Raw genomic sequence first — 23,845 nt, forward strand, 5'->3', positions numbered from 1 at the left:
GGAGGTGGAGGAGCGGGATGGAGAGGAGGGGAGAAGAGGAGGAGGAGTAGGGATGGGGAGGAGGGAGAGGAGGAGAGTAGGGATGGGGAGGAGGGGAGAAGAGGAGGAGGAGTAGGGATGGGGTGGGGAGGAGGGGAGAGGAGGAGGAGTAGGGATGGGGAGGAGGGGAGAGTAGGAGGAGTAGGGATGGGGAGGAGGGGAGAGGAAGGAGGAGGAGTAGGGATGGGAGGAGGGGAGAGGAGGAGGAGGGTAGGGATGGGGAGGGGGGAGAGGAGGAGGAGTAGGGATGGGGAGGAGGGGAGAGGAGGAGGGATGGGGGAGGAGGGAGGGAAAGCTGCTCCCAGCAACTGACGCTAAAAAGCAAATAAAGCGGATACCCCTGGACAGAAGCTCAGGCCTGGCTTCAAGGCCAAGACAAAGTGTTACTGTGGTTGAAGGCTGATGGAGAGAGGAAGAGCGGCTCTCTCTGCGGAACACGGTATATCATGTCAACCCCGGGCTGAGGTGGGATGGTGGGAGAGATAAATAGGCATATCTCACTGTTGTCTCCAACACTATCCATGCTATTTATCTGAGCGCCTCAAAACCACACATCTACTGCCATTAACTGCTGGGCAGAGCTCCAGGTAAGGTCCTACCAGAGGTTGTGTACAGTTACCCCTCATGGCGGGTGTTTTTGTTTTCCTCAGGTGAGGGAGAGACTGGGGGTGTCGCTAGAGAGGGTCTCTGCATTGGAGGAGGATCTAACATCAGCCAACCAGGAGGTAGAAACGTGTCACAGCATATTTTCACAGGCACTCTGACTGTTTAAGTCAACTTTCAAAGTAGTTTGATGTTGACAGTTCTACTTAGGAGGACTCCTATTCAGGGCTAGTCATTCTGTCTTAAGATGGAGTGTGGTGTGTGATGGGTGAAGTATGGCGTTGACAGATGAGAGCTGGCCGTGGCGTTAGCAGGGTGGCGTAACGCCTCTGCCCCCATTCTCTCTCTGCCATTCTCTGCCAGGGCAGATGGTCATGTTCCGCTGAGAGGAGCCCTCAGACTGGCGCTCTACGGAGCCAAATTAACCACTCTGCACTGCCAGAGGGAGGGAGGGAGAGAGGGAGGGAGGGGGGGCGGAGAAAGAGGGGAGAGGGAGAGAGAGAGATTTAAATGCTGCTCTACCAGCCAAACAGGCCTTAGAGGTGAGATGAAACCCTGGTCAAAGACTGATCTGCCCTGGCTATAGAAAACAAGTAAAGCTAGGGATGTGGGATGAGAGGAGAGAGAGGTTATAAGCCGCCGTGAGATGGCGATATCTTTCACTTTGAGTTAGCCTAGTATTATCAGACTGATGCCCGCTCCTGTATCCATGTAGTGAATCATTTATGTAGCTCGCGAGATCAGGCAGGTTGTATGAGGCTACGTTTGCCATAGACATGCAGTGTAAAGTGCATCTCATTCGCTTTAACACCAACCGTACACGTACGTTACGCCAGCACCGCACTCACTCTCCACTGAGTCGAGACACCACGCGCTCTTTACATTTGTGTACTGATACGTCGTACACCAACTACACCACCCTCTTGATACACGTGGTACTACACATACACACCACGGTTACAACTCCAATCTCCCTTTACACACTACAGAACACTACACACACACCACAACCGCTGCAATACAGCACACACGCCGCGAAACACAGTCAGTTACACCACTCTGAGTGATGTGTTATACATGAGGCCTCATTTGCTGTGATTCCTGGTGTTTCTGATGTCTCCTGGTGTCTCTGATGTCTCCTGGAGTTTCCTGGTGTCTCTGATGTCTCCTGGTGTCTCTGATGTCTCCTGATGTTTCCTGGTGTCTCTGGTGTCTCTGATGTCTCCTGGTGTCTCTGATGTTTCCTGAGCTTTGATGAGTTAAGATGAACTACTACTATATCAAAGGGAAAGATGGKCACTTTCAATTTGCTTCTGTAAACTTCGAATTTTTCTAATTTGAGAGCAGCCATAGCAGCATGGCTCAGTCTATCATTTGTTATCCTGGGTGTCTGTCGGGAGGAGGTGTGTGTGTGTGTGTGTGTGCGTGTGCGTGCGTGCGTGCGTGCGCCCCTTATGCCGAGAGCCAACAGTTTGATCTCTGTACCTGAAAAATGATAGACGCTCCCCAACGTGCCGGCCAAAACATAAGGAGGTGTAATTGCACCCCTCATTAAAAGAATGGAGAGAGAGAGAGAGAGAGAGAGAGAGAGAGAGAGAGAGAGAGAGAGAGGCAGCAATATGCAACAGCAAGCAAATCCACTGTCTGTGGATGAAATCTCAAACTCTGTGTTGGGATATTGTCGAGGCTTAATGTAAAGGGAATCCTCCATTGTAATTGTGGAATAATCCTTCCCTGCCCTTTGCCCTCTTAGAATGAACATAATGTAATACTTGCATCTAGTGAGTGCCTCCATCTGTGCTGTAAAAAGTGGTGTTTTATAGTTGTATAGCTATAAGGCAGTCGTGTTGCATTTTCACATCAATCATTGTTTATTGATGGAGGTGTCATTGAATGCCCTCTAAGTKTTGAACGCAGCTCAACTGGAGCGGTTGGTGAAACACTTGGCAACCYTATTGGATTCTCTCGCTGTGTTGTTTTATTGTGATGTCATCGCCTCRTTCTGAGAAATGTAATCATGTCGGTCTCTCCGGGGTGCAGACACATTCAAGTCATTGATCTGGGATTCCCACAAATGGGAAATGTCCAACAAATATTCAGGCTTAACTTATTTATTGTAGACAGAGATGGCATTCCAATAACAGTAATACTGATATACTGTCTGGCTTTTACCGATCAGGACTGGAAGGCCCTATTGCAGSACTGCCTCAGTCTGTACAGTAGTATGATGTATTGCCATGTTTAGCAAAATACAGTATTATACAATAGATTCATGACTGTTATAGGCTGCTACACTATCCTTCCTGGATTCTTCTCTCCTTCATTGACGTCATAATATTGACATCTCCAATGGGGGAAAAAAGGTCGGTTTGTTTCCTAAATCCAGATGAAATCCWGAGATTAAAGCCTAAAAAGATCCTGTGATCAGTGGTAATAGCAGCATGCTGTCATTTTAATCACACTACCATACCCTGTRTGTCTCCCAACTGGGTCTCTTCTTTATGGTAAATCTGGCAATGTCTGTGCTCATGATTACATAACAATGGCTAGTGAGCATACTAATTCAAAGCACACAATATTTTACTGTGTACTGGATGACAGGCTACAGGTATTTATGACAATGACATGGTGCATCTCTCTACTGTAGTTGTCATAGAGTAAAATCACGGCTTTTGTACAAATATTTTCACACACAAAAATATGACAGTTATGCAAAAAAAATATATGGTTAGCACATCATAAAACAATGATGGTCTTCTCCTAGTTTCAAGGTCTGGGAGGTTTCCCTGGAACTGACTTGTGAAGGCGGACCCTACAGGCGTCATGTAGTCTCCCTGGTATTGCTGTCACTTGTCGTTAGTGATGGTGTAAAATGGCATTAGAAGTGAGTGGGCATACCATGCTGTTTGTGCTGTCCAAGAATAGGTTGTAGTCCAACAATTTGGACAATTATAGCTGTGTCTCTACCCGGATATTTCCCCCCCTTCCTCCCCCTCGGAAAGTCCTAATCAGCCGTCCCTGTCAGGGAAAAGCCTCAATATGCTTGTCGTGTCACTGCTTTGTAGCCCCTGGCAACGTGATTAAGAGTGAACACCAGATTCTTCAGGTGATAGAGAGAGAGAGGAGGGGTTCGCTGAACAAGATAATCATAGTGATCACGTTAATACCTAGACTTAATATGACTTAGCTGGCAGAGTAATGTTCCAGAAATCTCTACACAGACAAGCTATAACAATAGGAAATAACCTGTTAGCGGTCATTGAGTAAATATTTAGGTTGTTTGTGTTTTGGAAAGTGAATGAGATCCTGACCCTTGACCTTAATACATTTGCATATATTGTATCATCAGTTGTATTCCCCTCAGGCACTGACAGGGCAGCCCCATGCCTGGCTGGAGCTGACAATTGTGTGTGTGTGTGTGTGTGTGTGTGTGTGTGTGTGTGTGTGGTGTGGGTGTGTTGTGTGGGTGTGTGTGTGTGTGTGTGTGTGTGTGTGTGTGTTGTGTGTGTGTGTGTGTGTGTGTGTGTGTGTGTGTGTGTGTGTGTGTGTGTGTGTGTGTGTGTGTGTGTGCGCTTGTGCATGTGCCTGCATGTGCCTGCATGTGTGATTGACAGCTAGGCGATCTCTGCTGTGTATTGTTATTCTAACCTGTGTATTAATCTCTGTCCTGTGTCCCTCCCTTGTGTATTGTTATTCTAGACCTGTGTATTAATCTATGTCCTGTGTCCCTCTCTGTGTATTGTTATTCTAGACCTGTGTATTAATCTCTGTCCTGTGTCCCTCTCTGCAGATTGTGGGTTTACGGGAGCAGAATGCCCACATCCAGAGGAAGGTGGCGTCAGGGGACGGGTCAGAGGACATGCTGGAGGGCACTGATGCCAGCCAGAAGGTACATAGCAAGGTGGGCGTCCATTGCGTTTACTGTCCTTCTTTTTTTCCTGTCAATATCCACAGCTTTTTATTGTTGATTATTTATCTCACGTGTTACTATCATTACGTTGACAGGGCTAACACTCAACATTTCAGTTTTCACATCAACGTAAACGTGTCGGATATATATACATTTCAACCACCATTTTCATTGTTTCAACACAGTTGTCCATTCATAGTCTGTGTTATCAGTATCATCGTGGTATCAAGCATGTTATCATTACACTAGCGCGATAGATAAAGGCCTTCACTGTCAGCACAGTGTCTTTGAGCAGCCAGCTAGGCAGCGTGAAGYACACCCACAATCAGGTGATGTGTACTGTGCATGACCCCACCAGATTCCATTATACTGGAGCMCCCATACTTCTGAATACATCTGCATACAAATGGTCCGAGATCAAATGTCCCATAATGCATCCACACTTCCATGATTAGTCAGACCAGAGTGAAACACAGTACCTTGAGCAGTCAAAGCGTAGAGAATTTCCCAATCCTCTCAGATATCAATACAGCACTTAGAATGCAGAAATCAACAGTGTCTTAGTCTCATAGAGGCTGCTACTGCAGAACAACAAACGGAGACATCAATGACAATTAAATTCTAGCTCTCGTCTCATGGTTTGGATGTGAGCTGAATCTCTAGGCTCGTGGATGAGCTGCACCTCGTGATGGGGACGCGTTGTCAGGAGTGTACGATTCAGTTGAGCCTGACTGGGCGACAGCTGTCTGTGGCCTGTCATTCTGCAGAGTAGAGGGGTGGGGATGAGGGTGGTTGGAAGGTTGAAACTCCCCGTCACACACACCCTCCTTGGGGTTAGTGAGAGGGGAGTCACTCACTGTCACCATGCTGAGGTTTGAAGAGGTGGTCATGGCAGAACCTCTTTAAGGTTCCATCCAGAGGTAGTGACACGGATGATCTGCAGGGCTAGTTTCTCCCGGTAGGCGGGGCAGAGCCCTCCTCTCCGTCTCACTGCTCCTGGGTAGAAGGGTGTTGGAGTAGAGTGAACACACAGGCTAACGCCATCGTCAGGCTGTCGTCACCCATGTGACAGGTGGAGGGGTGTGTGTGTTGTGTGTGTGCACGTGTTGCGCCTGAATTAACCAAAAGATCATATCATGACGCGGGGCATAGAGCTAGCTTTACCTGACGGGCCTGCTAATGCAGTCAGACAGCCATGGCCTTTCCCTTCACTCTCAGTATCAACCACTTTTCTGCACTTCTAACCATCAAGGCCTCAATATTATATAGTGATCGAATAGTAAAACCAAGAAGATTTAACCATAGAGGTAATCTTTTACAGTTAGCAATTTCAAAAGATAACGATAAAACCTAAGTTAGGCTAGCTTTTACTGACATGCCCAAGCTATGGCTGTTGGGCTCCCCCACTGCAATTTAGCAGCGCTGTAAAGTTGCTGTGATATYTAGACAGKTAGACGTATAAAACGGGTCTAATTTAGCAAAAGGAAACGGTGCACAGTAGCTTGTTCCCTACCAGATCAATCTGCCTCGATGGAGAAACAATGTTTAACTCCATGTCAATCCCTCCTAAAGGCTTTGTTACGAGTGTCAAGTCCGCCTCGTCCCCAACTGGATAACTCCCCTGCAGCCTTTACGAGTATACTCTCAGACGCGCCGCAATTAAGTTTTTATTTCGAGAACCGGCTGTATAACCTGTTATCTCTGGGAAAAGTTCAAACCAGCCTGCACTAAAAGCCTAGCTAATATAAATCCCAAAGTTTGTCCATTATGAGAGTAGACTGTTGTGTTTGGTATTAAAACCAGTGGGCTGATTTAATGGGGCCTGTTGCCTTACACAGTGAATCATTGATCACAGGCAGTAGGGAGAGAGGCCCAATTAGGGATGTCTGGCCAGATGGATGGGTATGGACGGGCAACTGGCCCTGATACATGAGGATGGGTAGAGGAGGGAGAGAGGGGGGGGGGTAGGAGAAAGAGAGAAGGGAACGAGAGATGGGAGAGGAGAGACAGATAGACAGAGAGAGGGAGAGGAAAATAAAAACATAACCCCCCCCTATCTCTGTGTCTCTCTCCCTCTGTGTCTCTCTCTCTCTGTGTCTCTCTCTGTGTCTCTCTCTCTCTGTGTCTCTCTCTCTCCCTCCCTCCCAGAGTCAAACCAAATCATATTCCTAATGCAAGTACCAAACCAATCTCTCAATGCAGTCTGGAGTAATCTTTATAGTGCCTCCGTCACCCTGTGTGTGTGTCCATCTGAAATAAAACCAGAATAGGGGGKCAACAACCTCCAGCTGCTAAATGTATTAGAGCGCTAATGCTATCTCTCTCGACTGGAAAATGCAGAGGTCTGAAGAGGGATCTAGTCTGATTCAAGGCCCTCTCAGCCTGTACTTCASCACTCACTGCAGAAGGCTTGACTGGAAATTATGTTGTTTCACCTCATCCATTTCAATTCAGCTAAAACAGTTTTGTGTSATGGGACCTAACTGACATAAAGCATCCTTGAGTTGGTAGAAAAGCGCTGTATAACAAGGTTAAGGTCAATTCCATTATTTCAAATAAATCAATCCACAAAAAAACAGAAATAGCTGAAAAGCTATTTTGAAATCCATTTAGAAATTCATAAGGACTTTTGATTCTTTACTTAGCTCCTGATTTGACTGAATGGAAATTGACTTTATACAGTAAGAGTCTCTCTCATTCCCTCTGCCCCTGGTCCTCCAGCGCCTGTCCAACGGCTCCATGGAGTCGGACCATGAGGCCAGCCAGGTGGTGGAGCTGCAGGACCTGCTGGAGAAGCAGAACTATGAGCTGGCCCAGATGAAGGAGCGCATGTCCTCCCTGTCGTCCCGCGTCTCCGAGGTGGAGCAGGAGCTGGACACCGCGCGCAAGGACCTCATCAAGACAGAGGAGATGAGTACCAAGTACCAGAGGGACATCAAAGAGGTGAGGAGAGAGGTACATTCAAATGAGATGCACCCACTCTCTAAGGAGAGACACTCACACACGCACTGTTAGTTGAGAGTTAGAMTTGTTGAGAACATACATTAACAAGCATGAGGGAAATATGCATTCACTCCCTCAACCTCCTCTCTGATGACTTAGAGGAGTTACTGCCTCAGACAATCTGGATGGTTCTTGGAAAAGTAATGTATCCAGGCTTCTTTCTACACATTGGTACTCAGAGATGGTCTCTACTCATCTGTCCTGTGCTATAGGCAGACCATMATAGTCACACAATCACTGGCCCCTCTTATTTGGAGGAGAATTGAATGTCTATCCAGTGATGTGAATCAGAATGTGACCTGGCTCTTGGTCCACCTAGCTAGCGGCTAGCCCTGGTTGAGATTGCTATTGGTTGCTAATGATGATGGCAGGCTGGGCTCAGGGAGTGAGATCCAGCTAGTACACTGATCTCAGATCCTTTATCAGCCCAGCCCTGTCTAAGTAATGACCACTGTCGGACAGCCCCTCGGAAGCCTCCCCAAAACTAGTCCACCACCACTCTGTCAGCAACTTCTGGAGCAATGTATTTCACCATGCATTTTACATGGGCATGCTTGTGGGATATTGAAACAGGCCTAAGCAGTATGTTTCCATTTAGGCCGCCCCCCAACATAAGCCTTCTCAGTTGCCTGATCGGGTAGTGTAGTGCAACACTGAAATCCTAGTGCAGTTCTACCAAGTTGAGTGAATATGTGGTTTACTTTGAAAAATGTGGTTGATGTCTGTAAATGTGTAATGGTTTCTTAATGCTGGATTGACTAAGGATTACAGTCTGTGGTTTTCAGCACAATGCTTGACGGACTCCACAACACCAGAGCCCGGCCCTTAAATAGGTTTAGAAGTAAATTACTTACTTGGTTTAAAATACTGTGGCGACACCAGTAATGGGAAACTCTCACAAAACCATTGGGTGAACCACATCATTATTATTAACCTGCCACAGCGCGTGCGATGCCTAGAAGGGTTGTTTGGCTAGAAGCGCAGTCAGGGTTAGAAACAAGGCAAATTTGGGATGTGGAGATGAAAGAAAACGGTCAATGTTTACAGAATGAACAGACAACAAAGCTGAAGTCACTACATGACCTCTCCTCAGATCACTATCTCAGCGGAGCTTGGTGGATTCACTACCAGGGAAAGCATAGCATCATCATTAGCAATTAGCTTGCTCGATTTAGTTTGCCTTGTCCTGTGGCAGGCCATGTGCATTCCCTCCAAAACACTAGGCCTTCACAGGACAGGTTATGGCCAAATCTAGACCCCAATCAGCCTAGCTAGTTAGACTAGCCCACTTAGACTTCCCTCAGGTCCCATCCCTCCCTGACTATGTGACAGAGATCAGAGGACAGTGTTCATCTTTATGGTCGCTGTGGGTGTCTCTATCTCCTCGTCTCTCCTGTGCCCCTACTCCTGCGTTCTCCTGTTCCCCCTACTCCTCGTCCTCTCCTGTTCCCCCTACTCCTCGTCCTCCTGTTCCCACCTACTCCTCGTCTCTCCTGTGCCCCTACTTCCCTCGTCTCTCCTGTTCCCGCTACTCCTCGTCTCTCCTGTTTCCCCTACTCCTCGTCTCTCCGTTTCACCCTACTCTCGTCTCTCCTGTTCCCGCCTACCTCCTCGTCTATCCTGTTCCCCCTAACTACTCGTCTCTCCTGTTTCCCCTACTTCCTCGTCTCTCCTGTTCCCCCCTACCCTCGTCTCTTCTGTTTCCCCCTACTCCCTCGTCTCTCCTGTCCCCTAACTCCTCGTCTCTCCTGTTCCCTCCTACTCCTCGTCTCTCCTGTTCCCCCTATCCTCGTCTCTCCCTGTTCCCCTACTCCCAGTGGACTCATCTCATCCCTTTGTGCTGCTCGGAAGTTGACTCCCCCAACTCTCCAACACTTTCCGCGTGAGATGGATTCGGTGCGCCGCCTAAAAAAAACCAGCCCGCAACAGTAACAACATAGATCTATTTGTAGTCCAGAGAGTTTTTTATTGGTTTTGAGTGCCTTTATTGTTTTCCGGAGTGCCATAATTTGTTTTTTCGTATGTCTGCGTGTTATTTTATCTTCTCCATTTCCCCGGCCGGACCAAAAGTTGGAAAATTAAATGAAATGACGCAAATTGAGAAGATCTCGTTCGGTATAACTTTGGATTTCTTTTCCATTTCGGTTAATAGGGTGGATATAAATGATGTAATTTGGAGAATCACAATGAAGACCAGTAACCTTGTGTGGTTTGGTGCAGTACAGTCCCCAGTATCAGGCCACTACATGTTTGACATTTAAGAATCATAAATCACTACATCTTTCTCTGGTGCCAGGATAATTGAGAATGATGCAGACGATAACAGTACTAGCATCGATGATGATGTCCATGCAGATGAGGGCAGCATAAGTCCTTTATGATGATGAATGATGATTGATTATAGACAGCACTCATTTCTTGTCCTATGTCTGTCTCTTATAGTGCTTCTGGAGCAATCTGGAGTGCCTGGTGGTCCAAGGCATGAGCGGTCACCTACGTAATTGACCGTGGTCAAGCGGCAAGGCCGCAGTCCCCCTCAGGCGTGTCCAGTGAGGTGGCAGGTCCTCCAAGCGCTCAAGTCGCTGTTCGAGCAACCACAAAGCTCTAGACGAGAAGGGTAAGACCATACATTAGATATGTAGTCTATAGAATCTGCATGCACAGTAGCCTATTCTTCGGTAGAAGGGATTCTTCAAATTGATGGTAGCAGTATATTTGACCTGAAGACAGTACGTACTGTAATGAGAGGCATTGCTAACATAGTGCCATCTTGGTATTTCGAATATTTCTTTGTTTTGGCATACCGTCAACATCAAACCACCTCCCCCTCCCACTGGCCCCCAGCCCCTCTGGTCTTGGCCTCATGCCTGGTTGATTGATGGCCTCAGCCCTCTGTAAAGATGTCAGCCGCCGGCTGCCCTGGTAATCTAATTCAACCTCACAACAAGACCTATTATTTATAACGCGTTCTCCATTGCCGCTGGACTGGGGAATAAAAGGCGTTTTTGATTCACGGGCAATGTTTTTCTGCCCTGCGACGATCTGTCTGTGGTGTTGCTGGCTGTCCGAGGAGTTGGAGTGGAGGGGAGGGGGAATGACTGCCCTGTAACCAGGCTCAGACCCTCCTCAGAGAGGCCTTGGATCCTAGCGGGCCCAACCAGCCCCGCCATGGAGCACCACGGAGCTCACGCAGTAATGCTCCGTCAGTAGCATGACCATACCTCAACATGGTCAATAGAGGAAAGGCAGAGTAAGTCATCACATTCACCCCCTTTTGAGGAGAGGGGAGGAGGGGAGAGGAGGTGGAGGAGGAGGGATTTGGAGAGGAGGGGGAGAAGAGGAAGGAGGAGTCAGGGGATTGGGGAGGAGGGGGAGAGGAGGAGGCCGTAGGGATGGGGAGAGGGGGAGAAGGATGGAGGAAGGACCGTGGGAATGGGGAATGGGGAGGAGGGGAGCGGAGGAGGAGTAGGTGAATGGGGAGGAGGGGAGAGTAAGGAGAGTAGGGAATGGGGAGAGGGGAGAGGAGGAGGAGGAGTAGGGATGGGGAGGAGGAGGAGAGGAAGGAGGAGGAGTAGGGATGGGGAGGGGGGAGAGGAGGAGGCGTAGGGGATGGGGAGGGAAGGGGAGGAGGAGGAGGGAGGGGGAGGAGGGAGGGAAGCTGCTCCAGCAACTGACGCTAAAAAGCAAATAAAGCGGATACCCCCCTGGACAGAAGCTTCAGGCCTGGCCTTCAAGGCCAAGACAAAGTGTTACTGTTGGGCTTTGAAGGCTGATGGAGAGAGGGACAGAGCGGCTCTCTCTAGCGGGAACACGGGTATATCATGTCAACCCGGGCTGAGGTGGGATGGTGGGAGAGATAACTAGGCATTATGCTCCTGTTGTCTCCAACACTATCCATGCTATTTATCTGAGCCGCTCAAAAAACACACATCTAACTGCCATTAACTGCGGAGCAGAGCTCCATGGTAAGCCTACCAGAGGTTGTGTACAGTTCCACTCATGGCGGGTGTTTTGTTTTCCTCAAGGTGAGGGAGAGACTGGCGGGGTGTCGCTAGAGAGGGTCTCTGCATTGGAGGAGGATCTAAACATCAGCCAACCAGGAGTGAGAAACGTGTCACAGCTATCATTTTCACCCAGGCACTCTGACTGCTTTAGTAACTTTCAAAGTAGTTTGATGTTGACAGTTCTACTTAGGGAGGACTCCTAATTCCAGGGGTAGTCCTTTCTGTCTTAAGATGGAGTGGTGGTGGTGGTGATGGGTGAAGTAATGGCGTTGACAGCTGAGAGCTGGCCCGTGGCGGTAGCAGGGTGGCGAACGCCTCTGCCCCCCATTTCTCACTCTCTGCCATTCTCTGCCAGGGCCAGATGGTCATGTTCCAGCCTGACGAGGAGCCCTCACGACTGGCGCTCTAACGGAAGCCAAATTAACCACCTTCTGGCACTGCCAAGGGAGGGAGGAGAGAGGGAGGGAGGGGGGCGGAGAAAGAGGGGGAGAGGGAGAAGAGAGAGATTTAAAAATGCTGCTCTAACAGCAAACAGGCCTTAGGAGGTGAAGATGAAACCCTGGTCAAAGACTGATCTGCCCTGGCTATAGAAAACAAGTAAGCTAGGGATGTGAGGGGATGAGGGAGAGAGAGCAGTTATAAGGGCGCCGTGAGATGGCGATATCTTTCACTTTGGGAGTTAGCCTAGTATTATCAGACTGATGCCCGCTCCTGTATCCATGTAGTAGAAATCATTTATGTCACTCGCGGAGATCAGGCAGGTTGTATGAGGCCTACGTTTGAGCCATAGACATGCAGTGTAAAGTGCATCTCATTCGCTTAAACCCAAGTACAGTGTTAGCCTCACAGGATTATTTCACTGAGTCGAAGACCGAGGTCTTTTATTTGATGAAATAGTGTGACTATACTTCATTTGACTACAGTGATACATGGTTAAACTTTCTGCTGTGTCATGGTGAAGAGCCAGTCTCTGAGTGGAGTGGGTGGCTGAGGCCCGGTGATGGAGGCTGTGGTTAACTAAGCACTGCTGAATGGAACGTTCCACACTTCCAACAACAACACGTCAAGAGCCCTTGGCTCGCCCATCCTCTCTTCCTCCGGGGAGGACGTTGGGTTCCAGTGGCTGCCTGCACGTCCAGCTCCAGACCTGTTAATTTGATTTGGGATGGAGATCTGCCTGCGAGTCCGCACTCCTCTGGGGTTCCAGTCTGCAGATAACACGCACCTGCAATCTGGAGCCTCCCATAGGGAGCTGCAACTGCTGATGACATAAGATGACCTTTCGAACCTCTCAGTCTCAGCGTGTTTAAGTGGTCCAGAATTTGACCTGCTCAGTCTCAGATGTTTAAGTGGTCCAGATTTGACCATCTCAGTCTCAGATGTTTAAGTGGTCAGATTTGACTCTCAGTCTCAGGTGTTTAAGTGTCCCAGATTTGACCTCTCAGTCTCAGGTGTTTAAGTGTCCAGATTTGACCTCTCAGTCCTCAGATGTTTAAGTGGTCAGATTTGACCTCTCAGTCTCAGGTTTAGTGTCAGATTTGAACCGTCTCAGTTCTCAGGTGTTTTAAGTGGCCCCAGATTTGACCTCTCAGGTCTCAGAATGTTTAAGTTTTGGTCCAGATTTTGACCTCTCAGTCCTCAGGTGTTTAAGTGGGTCCAGATTTGACCTCTCAGTCTCAGGTGTTTTTAAAGTGGTCCAGATTTGACTCTCAGTCTCAAGGTGTTTAAGTGGTCCAGATTTGGCTCCTCTCAGTCTCCCGGAGTTTAAGTGGTCCCAGATTTTGACCTCTCAGTCCTCAGATGTTTAGTGGTCCAGATTTTGACCTCTCAGTCTCAGGTGTTTTAAGTGGGTCCAGATTTGACCTCTCAGTCTCAGATGTTTTAAGTGGTCGCAGATTTGACCTCTCAGGTGTTTCAGTGGTTCAGATTTGATTTCTATTGTGCGTCACTCTCAGAGCTGATTTAATTTATGATGTTTTCAATTTAGAGTTAAATAGATAGTGCAGTTGTTTTTAAATACGACCCGGTTACACATAAATGAATGGGAGTAGATTCTGTAGAATATGTGTCAGAGGTTGACGAATTCCCCGCAAACCTCTGGGGCCTCTGGGGCTTAGTCCCCAGCCAAGGGACCAATCCAACCTGCATAAGGATCCTACAAAGGCTGCTGGGAGAGAGCAGAGAGACTGGGAAACTTATGTTACTTCTATGTTATCGGTCCTCTCTTTCTCTTTCCTGGTTGGAATTCTAGAGGGTAAATCCCCAAGGTGTCCACTCACTCTGCAGTGAAAAATGAACCGGTGGCTATAAGATTCAAGCCAACAGGCTTCCAGTTGTTTGTTGTTTTGTTTGTTTTTTGTGTGTGTTGTGTGTGGTGTGTGGTGTGTGTGTGTGTGTGGTGTGTGTGGGTGTGTGGGTGTGTGTGTGTGTGTGTGTGTGTGTGTGTGTGTTGTGTGTGTGTGTTGTGTGTGTGTGTGTGTGTGTGTGTGTGTGTGTGTGTGTGTGGTGTTGTGTGTGTGTGGTGCTCCACAAATCAATCTTGTCACCCGAGAGATTTCCACGTCACCGTTCTGTCCAATCTCCTTTTGCTCTTCACACTAAAACAGACAATTACGATTATCGAGAGGTGGAGACGAATACGAAGTCAGGGAAGATGAAGGGTATTGTGAGGGACGAGGAGTTGGAAAACGATAGCAGCCTTTCTGTTTTAGCTGTGCAGACTGTCGCTCCTGGTGTTTCTGAAGTCTCCCTGGTGTCCTCTAAATATCTCCTGGTGTCCTTCTCGGTGTCCTTGGTCTGTGCTCTCCGTGCATGTTCCGTACGTCTGTTGCTCGTCCTGAGATCCTGGTGTTTCTCGAATGTCTCCTGGTGTCTCACTGGTGTCTCTGATGTATCCTGGTGTTCTCTGATGTCTCGTCCCTGGTGTCTCTGGAATGCTGGTGTCCACTGAGTTCCTTGGTGTTCTGATGGTCTCCTGGTGTCCTGGTTCCTGAGTGTTTAATGCTCCCTGATGTTGGGTCTCTTGGCTGAATGTCTCCTGGTGTCTCTGATGTTTCCTGGTGTCTCTGTGTATCGTCCTCCTGATGTCTCCATTGGTCTTGTAGTCTCCTGGTTGGATCTGGGTATTCTCTCTGGATAGTTTCTGATGTCTCCATGTGTCTCCTGGTGTCTCTATGTTCTCCTCGATGTCTCCTGGTGTCTATCGATGTCATCTCTGGTGTGCTCTGATTGTCGGTCTGGATCCTGGGTTCCTGAGTGTTTCTGATGTCTCCTTTCTGATGTCCTCGTCCTGGGTATGAATCTCCTGGTGTCAGTCGTCTGTGATGTCCTCCTCTGAGTGTCTTGAATTCTCTTGATGTTGCTCACTGAGGTCATTGCGTGTTTCTCCGGTGTCTGAATGTCTCCTTGGGTATTCATGATGTCTCTGGTGTTCTACTCGGGCCTCTGACGTCTCCCTGGAGTTTTCCTGGGTCGTTCTGATGTCTCCTTGGTGTCTACTGATGTCTCCTGATGTTTCCTGGTGTCCTGCTTGAGTTCCTGATGTTCTGTGCTCTGATGTTTCCTGAGCTTTGATGAGTTAAGGATGACTTACTAACTATATCAAAGGGAAAGATGGCCACTTTCAATTTGCTTCTGTAAACTTCGAATTTTTCTAATTTGAGAGCAGCCACAGCAGCAGGGCTCAGTCTACATTTGTTATCCTGGGTGTCTGTCGGGAGGAGGTGTGTGTGTGTGTGTGTGTGTGGCGTGTGGCGGTGCGTGCCCCCTTATGCCGAGAGCAAACAGTTTGATCTCTGTACCTGAAAAATGATGACGCTCCCCAACGTGCCGGCCAAAACATAAGGAGGTGTAATTGCACCCCTCATTAAAGATGGAGAGGAGAGAGAGAGAGAGAGAGAGGAGAGGGGCAGCAATTGCAACAGCAAGCAAATCCACTGTCTGTGGATGAAATCTCAAACTCTGTGTTGGGATATTGTCGAGGCTTAATGTAAGGGAATCCTCCATTGTAATTGTGGAATAATCCTTCCTGCCCTTTGCCCTCTTAGAATGAACATAATGTAATACTTGCATCTAGTGAGTGCCTCCATCTGTGCTGTAAAAAGTGGTGTTTTATAGTTGTATAGCTATAAGGCAGTCGTGTTGCATTTTCACATCAATCATTGTTTATTGATGGAGGTGTCATTGAATGCCCTCTAAGTATTGAACGCAGCTCAACTGGAGCGGTTGGTGAAACACTTGGCAACGTATTGGATTCTCTCTCGCTGTGTTGTTTTATTGTGATGTCATCGCCTCTTCTGAGAAATGTAATCATGTCGGTCTCTCCGGGGTGCAGACACATTCAAGTCATTGATCTGGGATTCCCACAAATGGGAAATGTCCAACAAATATTCAGGCTTAACTTATTTTTTGTAGACAGAGATGGCATTCCAATAACAGTAATACTGATATACTGTCTGGCTTTACCGATCAGGACTGGAAGGCCCTATTGCAGACTGCCTCAGTCTGTACAGTAGTATGATGTATTGCATGTTTAGCAAAATACAGTATTATACAATAGATCATGACTGTTATAGGCTGCTACACTATCCTTCCTGGATTCTTCTCTCCTTCATTGACGTCATAATATTGACATCTCCAATGGGGAAAAAAGGTCGGTTTGTTTCCTAAATCCAGATGAAATCCGAGATTAAAGCCTAAAAGATCCTGTGATCAGTGGTAATAGCAGCATGCTGTCATTTTAATCACACTACCATACCCTGTTTGTCTCCCAACTGGGTCTTTCTTTATGGTAAATCTGGCAATGTCTGTGCTCATGATTACATAACAATGGCTAGTGAGCATACTAATTCAAGCACACAATATTTTACTGTGTACTGGATGACAGGCTACAGGTATTTATGACAATGACATGGTGCATCTCTCTACTGTAGTTGTCATGAGTAAAATCACGGCTTTTGTACAAATATTTCACACAACAAAAATATGACAGTTATGCAAAAAAATATATGGTTAGCACATCATAAAACAATGATGGTCTTCTCCTATTTCAAGGTCTGGAGGTTTCCCTGGAACTGACTTGTGAAGGCGGACCCTACGGCGTCATGTAGTCTCCCTGGTATTGCTGTCACTTGTCGTTAGTGATGGTGTAAAATGGCATTAGAAGTGAGTGGGCATACCATGCTGTTTTGTGCTGTCCAAGAATAGGTTGTAGTCCAACAATTTGGACAATTATAGCGTGTCTCTACCCGGATATTTCCCCCCCTTCCTCCCCCTCGGAAAGTCCTAATCAGCCGTCCCTGTCAGGGAAAAGCCTCAATATGCTTGTCGTGTCACTGCTTTGTAGCCCCTGGCAACGTGATTAAGAGTGAACACCAGATTCTTCAGGTGATAGAGAGAGAGAGGGAGGGGTTCGCTGAACAAGATAATCATAGTGATCAAGTTAACCTAGACTTAATATGACTTAGCTGGCAGAGTAATGTTCCAGAAATCTCTACACAGACAAGCTATAACAATAGGAAATAACCTGTTAGCGGTCATTGAGTAAATATTTAGGTTGTTGTGTTTTGGAAAGTGAATGAGATCCTGCCCTTGACCTTAATACATTTGCATATATTGTATCATCAGTTGTATTCCCCTCAGGCACTGACAGGGCAGCCCCATGCCTGGCTGTGAAGCTGACAATTGTGTGTGTGTGTTGTGTGTGTGTGTGTGTGTGTGTGTGTGTGTGGTGTGTGTTGTGTGTGTGTTGTGTGTTGTGTGGTGTGTGTGTGTGTGTGTGTGTGTGTGTGTGTGTGTGTGTGTGGTTGTGTGTGGTGTGTGTGTGTGTGGGTGTGTTGTCGTGTGCGTGTGTGTGCACTTGTGCATGTGCCTGCATGTGTGATTGACAGTAGGCTGATCTCTGCTGTGTATTGTTATTCTAGACCTGTGTATTAATCTCTGTCCTGTGTCCTCTCTGTGTATTGTTATTCTGACCTGTGTATTAATCTATGTCCTGTGTCCCTCTCTGTGTATTGTTATTCTAGACCTGTGTATTAATCTCTGTCCTGTGTCCCTCTCTGCAGATTGTGGTTTTACGGGAGCAGAATGCCCCATCCAGAGGAAGGTGCGTCAGGGGACGGGTCAGAGGACATGCTGGAGGGCACTGATGCCAGCCAGAGGTACATAGCAAGGTGGGCGTCCATTGCGTTTACTGTCCTTCTTTTTTCCTGCAATATCCACAGCTTTTTATTGTTGATTATTTATCTCACGTGTTACTATCATTACGTTGACAGGGCTAACACTCAACATTTCAGTTTTCACATCAACGTAAACGTGTCGGATATATATACATTTCAACACCATTTTCATTGTTTCAACACAGTTTGTCCATTCATAGTCTGTGTTATCAGTATCATCGTGGTATCAAGCATGTTATCATTACACTAGCCGATAGATAAAGGCCTTCACTGTCAGCACAGTGTCTTTGAGCAGCCAGCTAGGCAGCGTGAAGACACCCACAATCAGGTGATGTGTACTGTGCATGACCCCACCAGATTCCATTATACTGGAGCCCCATACTTCTGAATACATCTGCATACAAATGGTCCGAGATCAAATGTCCATAATGCATCCACACTTCCATGATTAGTCAGACCAGAGTGAAACACAGTACCTGGAGCAGTCAAGCGTAGAGAATTCCCAATCCTCTCAGATATCAATACAGCACTTAGAATGCAGAAATCAACAGTCTTAGTCTCATAGAGGCTGCTACTGCAGAACAACAAACGGAGACATCAATGACAATTAAATTTAGCTCTCGTCTCATGGTTTGGATGTGAGCTGAATCTCTAGGCTCGTGGATGAGCTGCACCTCGTGATGGGGACGCGTTGTCAGGAGTGTACGATTCAGTTGAGCCTGACTGGGCGACAGCTGTCTGTGGCCTGTCATTCTGCAGAGTAGAGGGGTGGGGATAAGGGTGGTTGGAAGGTTGAAACTCCCGTCACACACACCCTCCTTGGGTTAGTGAGAGGGGAGTCACTCACTGTCACCATGCTGAGGTTTGAAGAGTGGTCATGGCAGCCTCTTAAGGTTCCATCCAGAGGTAGTGACACGGATGATCTGCAGGGCTAGTTTCTCCCGGTAGGGCGGGGCAGAGCCCTCCTCTCCGTCTCACTGCTCCTGGGTAGAAGGGTGTTGGAGTAGAGTGAACACACAGGCTAACGCCATCGTCAGGCTGTCGTCACCCATGTGACAGGTGGAGGGGTGTGTGTGTTGTGTGTGTGCACGTGTTGCGCCTGAATTAACCAAAAGATCATATCATGACGCGGGGCATAGAGCTAGCTTTACCTGACGGGCCTGCTAATGCAGTCAGACAGCCATGGCCTTTCCCTTCACTCTCAGTATCAACCACTTTTCTGCACTTCTAACCATCAAGGCCTCAATATATATAGTGATCGAATAGTAAAACCAAGAAAGATTTAACCATAGGGTAATCTTTTACGTTAGCAATTTCAAAAGATAACGATAAAACCTAAGTTAGGCTAGCTTTTACTGACATGCCCAAGCTATGGCTGTTGGGCTCCCCCACTGCAATTTAGCAGCGCTGTAAAGTTGCTGTGATATATAGAACAATAGACGTATAAAACGGGTCTAATTTAGCAAAAGGAAACGGTGCACAGTAGCTTGTTCCCTACCAGATCAATCTGCCTCGATGGAGAAACAATGTTTAACTCCATGTCAATCCCTCCTAAAGGCTTGTTACGAGTGTCAAGTCCGCCTCGTCCCCAACTGGATAACTCCCCTGCAGCCTTTACGAGTATACTCTCAGACGCGCCGCAATTAAGTTTTTATTTCGAGAACCGGCTGTATAACCTGTTATCTGGGAAAAGTTCAAACCAGCCTGCACTAAAAGCCTAGCTAATATAAATCCCAAAGTTTGTCCATTATGAGAGTAGACTGTTGTGTTGGTATTAAAACCAGTGGGCTGATTTAATGGGGCCTGTTGCCTTACACAGTGAATCATTGATCACAGGCAGTAGGGAGAGAGGCCCAATTAGGGATGTCTGGCCAATGGATGGGTATGGACGGGCAACTGGCCTGATACATGAGGATGGTAGAGGAGGGAGAGAGGGGGGGGGGTAGGAGAAAGAGAGAAGGGACGAGAGATGGGAGAGGAGAGACAGATAGACAGAGAGAGGGAGAGGAAATAAAACATAACCCCCCCTATCTCTGTGTCTCTCTCCCTCTGTGTCTCTCTCTCTCTGTGTCTCTCTCTGTGTCTCCTCTCCTCTGTGTCTCTCTCTCTCCCTCCTCCCAGAGTCAAACCAAATCATATTCCTAATGCAAGTACCAAACCAATCTCTCAATGCAGTCTGGAGTAATCTTTATAGTGCCTCCGTCACCCTGTGTGTGTGTCCATCTGAATAAAACCAGAATAGGGGCCAACAACCTCCAGCTGCTAAATGTATTAGAGCGCTAATGCTATCTCTCTCGACTGGAAAATGCAGAGGTCTGAAGAGGGATCTAGTCTGATTCAAGGCCCTCTCAGCCTGTACTTCACACTCACTGCAGAAGGCTTGACTGGAAATTATGTTGTTTCACCTCATCCATTTCAATTCAGCTAAAACAGTTTTGTGTATGGGACCTAACTGACATAAAGCATCCTTGAGTTGGTAGAAAAGCGCTGTATAACAAGGTTAAGGTCAATTCCATTATTTCAAATAAATCAATCCACAAAAAAACTGAAATTGCTGAAAGCTATTTTGAAATCCATTTGAAATTCATAAGGACTTTTGATTCTTTACTTAGCTCCTGATTTGACTGAATGGAAATTGACTTTATACAGTAAGAGTCTCTCTCATTCCCTCTGCCCCTGGTCCTCCAGCGCCTGTCCAACGGCTCCATGGAGTCGGACCATGAGGCCAGCCAGGTGGTGAGCTGCAGGACCTGCTGGAGAAGCAGAACTATGAGCTGGCCCAGATGAAGGAGCGCATGTCCTCCCTGTCGTCCCGCGTCTCCGAGGTGGAGCAGGAGCTGGACACCGCGCGCAAGGACCTCATCAAGACAGAGGAGTGAGTACCAAGTACCAGAGGGACATCAAAGAGGTGAGGAGAGAGGTACATTCAAATGAGATGCACCCACTCTCTAAGGAGAGACACTCACACACGCACTGTTAGTTGAGAGTTAGATTGTTGAGAACATACATTAACAAGCATGAGGGAAATATGCATTCACTCCCTCAACCTCCTCTCTGATGACTTAGAGGAGTTACTGCCTCAGACAATCTGGATGGTTCTTGGAAAAGTAATGTATCCAGGCTTCTTTCTACACATTGGTACTCAGAGATGGTCTCTACTCATCTGTCCTGTGCTATAGGCAGACCATATAGTCACACAATCACTGGCCCCTCTTATTTGGAGGAGAATTGAATGTCTATCCAGTGATGTGAATCAGAATGTGACCTGGCTCTTGGTCCACCCTAGCTAGCGGCTAGCCCTGGTTGAGATTGCTATTGGTTGCTAATGATGATGGCAGGCTGGCTCAGGGAGTGAGATCCAGCTAGTACACTGATCTCAGATCCTTTATCAGCCCAGCCCTGTCTAAGTAATGACCACTGTCTGAGACAGTGTTATATCATAACACGCTGGAGGACATTTCCTTCCCCTCTATACACACCTCACTGAGACTCCATACAGGAAATTAACCGTAGGAGATTTAGGGAGACACTGTTTGTGCTGTTGAGATGGAAATGTACTCAACTCTGTGTGTCTGTGCATTGTACGTGTACATCGTGTGTGTGTGTGTATACAGGCTATGTGTCAGAAGGAGGACATGGAGAAGAGGATCGTCACTCTGGAGAAGCGGTACCTCAGCGCCCAGAGAGTCCACCTCCCTGCACGACATCAGTGACAACTGGAGAATGAGCTGGCCAATAAGGAAGCCTTCCTCAGACAGGTCACTTACCCTCTTCCACCAATCCTAACTTTAACCATTAGAGTGGTGGGGGAGCTGGGGGATACAACACTGAACTAAGATCAGCATCTGAGGGATACTTTAACCTACAGCGGTGGTCCCACTGACCCAATTTAAACCTTTGGTTTTAGGGTCACAACCCAGAAGGAATCAGAAGTGTCCCCACCGTGGGTTCCACCCACCTAGAAAAACCATGCCCTTTAGTACATGTTATCGCTAAGGCAAAACTCAATTCCATCTGGCGTCTCTGGTTTAACGAAATCCATTCCATCTGGCGTCTCTGGTTTAACAAACTCAATTCCATCTGGCGTCTCTGGTTTAACGAAACTCAATTCCATCTGGCGTCTCTGTTTAACCTCTAACGAGCCTCTACCCCGGGTCGGGAGCACCCCCCATCCCCCACACACTGATATGTAGCATAGCTAGCATAGCTTCACAAGTAGATAGTAGCATCTAAATATCATTAAATCACAAGTCCAAGACACCAGATGAAAGATACAGATCTTGTGAATAAACCACCATTTCAGATTTTTAAAATGTTTTACAGGGAAGACAAAATATGTAAATTTATTAGCTAACACTTAGCAAAATACACCACTATTCTAACTCCATCAGTTTCTTACTCCTTCAGGTGCTATCACCAATTCGGCTCAACTAAGATATTGATATCCACTAACCAAGAAAAACCTCTTCAGATGCAGTCTGATAACATATTCATGGTATAGGATAGTTTTTGTTAGAAAAAAGTGCATATTTCAGGTAGAAATCACAGTTTACAATTGCACCCACCATCACAAATCGACTAGAATTACTAGATAGAGCAACGTGTATGACCAATTACTCATCATAAAACATTTCATAAAAAAGACAAAGCATAGCAATGGAAAGACCAGTTCTGGTGATTTCAGACCATATTTCAGATTTTCTAAGCGTTTTCAGCGAAAACACAATAATCGATAAGTTAGCATACCAATGTGCAAACGTTACCAGAGCATCGATTCCAGCCAAAGAGCGCTATAACGTAATCACCGCCAAAATATATAATTTTTCACTAACCTTCTCAGAATTCTTCCGATGACACTCCTGTAAAACATCATTTTAAAATATACATATACAGTTTGTTCGAAAAGGTGCATATTTAGCCATACAAACCGTGGTTACACAATAAAAATACTAGAAATCAAGCCTAATATGTCTGACGTCATCTATCAGAGTGATCTAGTTTAATTGAAGCTAATCATATACTTGACTAAAAAATACAGGGTTGACAGCAATCGAAAGACAAATTAGTTCTTAATGCAACCGCTGATTTACATTTTTAAAAATTATCCTTACTTTTCAATACAGGGTTGGCCAAGTGAAGCTATACAAACAAAAATGGCGAAATATGCGTTTAAAATATTTCGACAGAAACACGATTTATCATATTAAATATTGCTTTACTTTGAGCTGTTCTCCATCAGATTCTTGGGCATGTATCCTTTCTATGTTATAAACGTCTTTTGGTCGATAGATGTCCTCTGTCCTTCGAAATGTCCACCACCAACGACCGACAACCCTAAAAACGTGTCCAAACTTTCAGAGTGCACAACAAAGAATTCCTCAAAATCGCACTAAACGGATATAAATTGCTATAAACGGTTCAAATTAAATACATTATGATGTTTTTTAACAACTTATAACGACTGAAAACATGACCGGAGAAATATTGCTGGTTAGAAAACGTTTGGAACGAGGCAGGTCCGATGTCCTTTACGCTTCAGGCGCACAATGAGAAAGGGGGCTCTCTGTCCATTTTCGTCTTTTATATGGCTGTGAACGTCCCATCGATTTCATTGAAAACGTGATGACGTACAGACACCCAGAGGAAGACGTAGGCAGTGTCGGTTTCTTCATAGCATTCACTGTCGCCTTAAAAACAGACCCCAGATCAGAGGTAAAAATTTCTGAAATCTGAACCCTGTCATGAAAAGTGCTGTAGAAATTGTTCTGTACCACTCAGAGACAAAATTCCAACTTTCTATAGAAACTAGAAGGTGTTTTCTATCCAATAATAACAATAATATGCATATTGTACGATCAAGAATTTAGCACGAGGCAGTTTTAATTTGGAGACACAATATGCTAATGCAGAACAGCACCCCCTATAGTTGCAAGAAGTTAACGAAGCTCAATTCCATCTGGCGTCTTTGGTTTAACAAAACTCAATTCCATCTGGCGTCCTCTGGTTTAACAAAACTCAAATTCCATCTGGCGTCTCTGGTTTAAACGAACTCAATTCCATCTGGCGTCTCTGGTTTAACGAACTCAATTCCATCTGGCGTCTTTGGTTTA

General features: G+C 46.6%; 1 pseudogene; it reads left to right on the forward strand.

Annotated features, from left to right (window-relative positions):
* Positions 1-23,845, forward strand: part of LOC112072233 (liprin-alpha-2-like) — a 130,356-nt pseudogene that overhangs the window by 83,289 nt on the left and 23,222 nt on the right.

Source organism: Salvelinus sp. IW2-2015, unplaced genomic scaffold, assembly GCF_002910315.2.
Source record: "Salvelinus sp. IW2-2015 unplaced genomic scaffold, ASM291031v2 Un_scaffold1861, whole genome shotgun sequence".
In the NCBI taxonomy this organism is placed as follows: Eukaryota; Metazoa; Chordata; class Actinopteri; order Salmoniformes; family Salmonidae; genus Salvelinus; species Salvelinus sp. IW2-2015.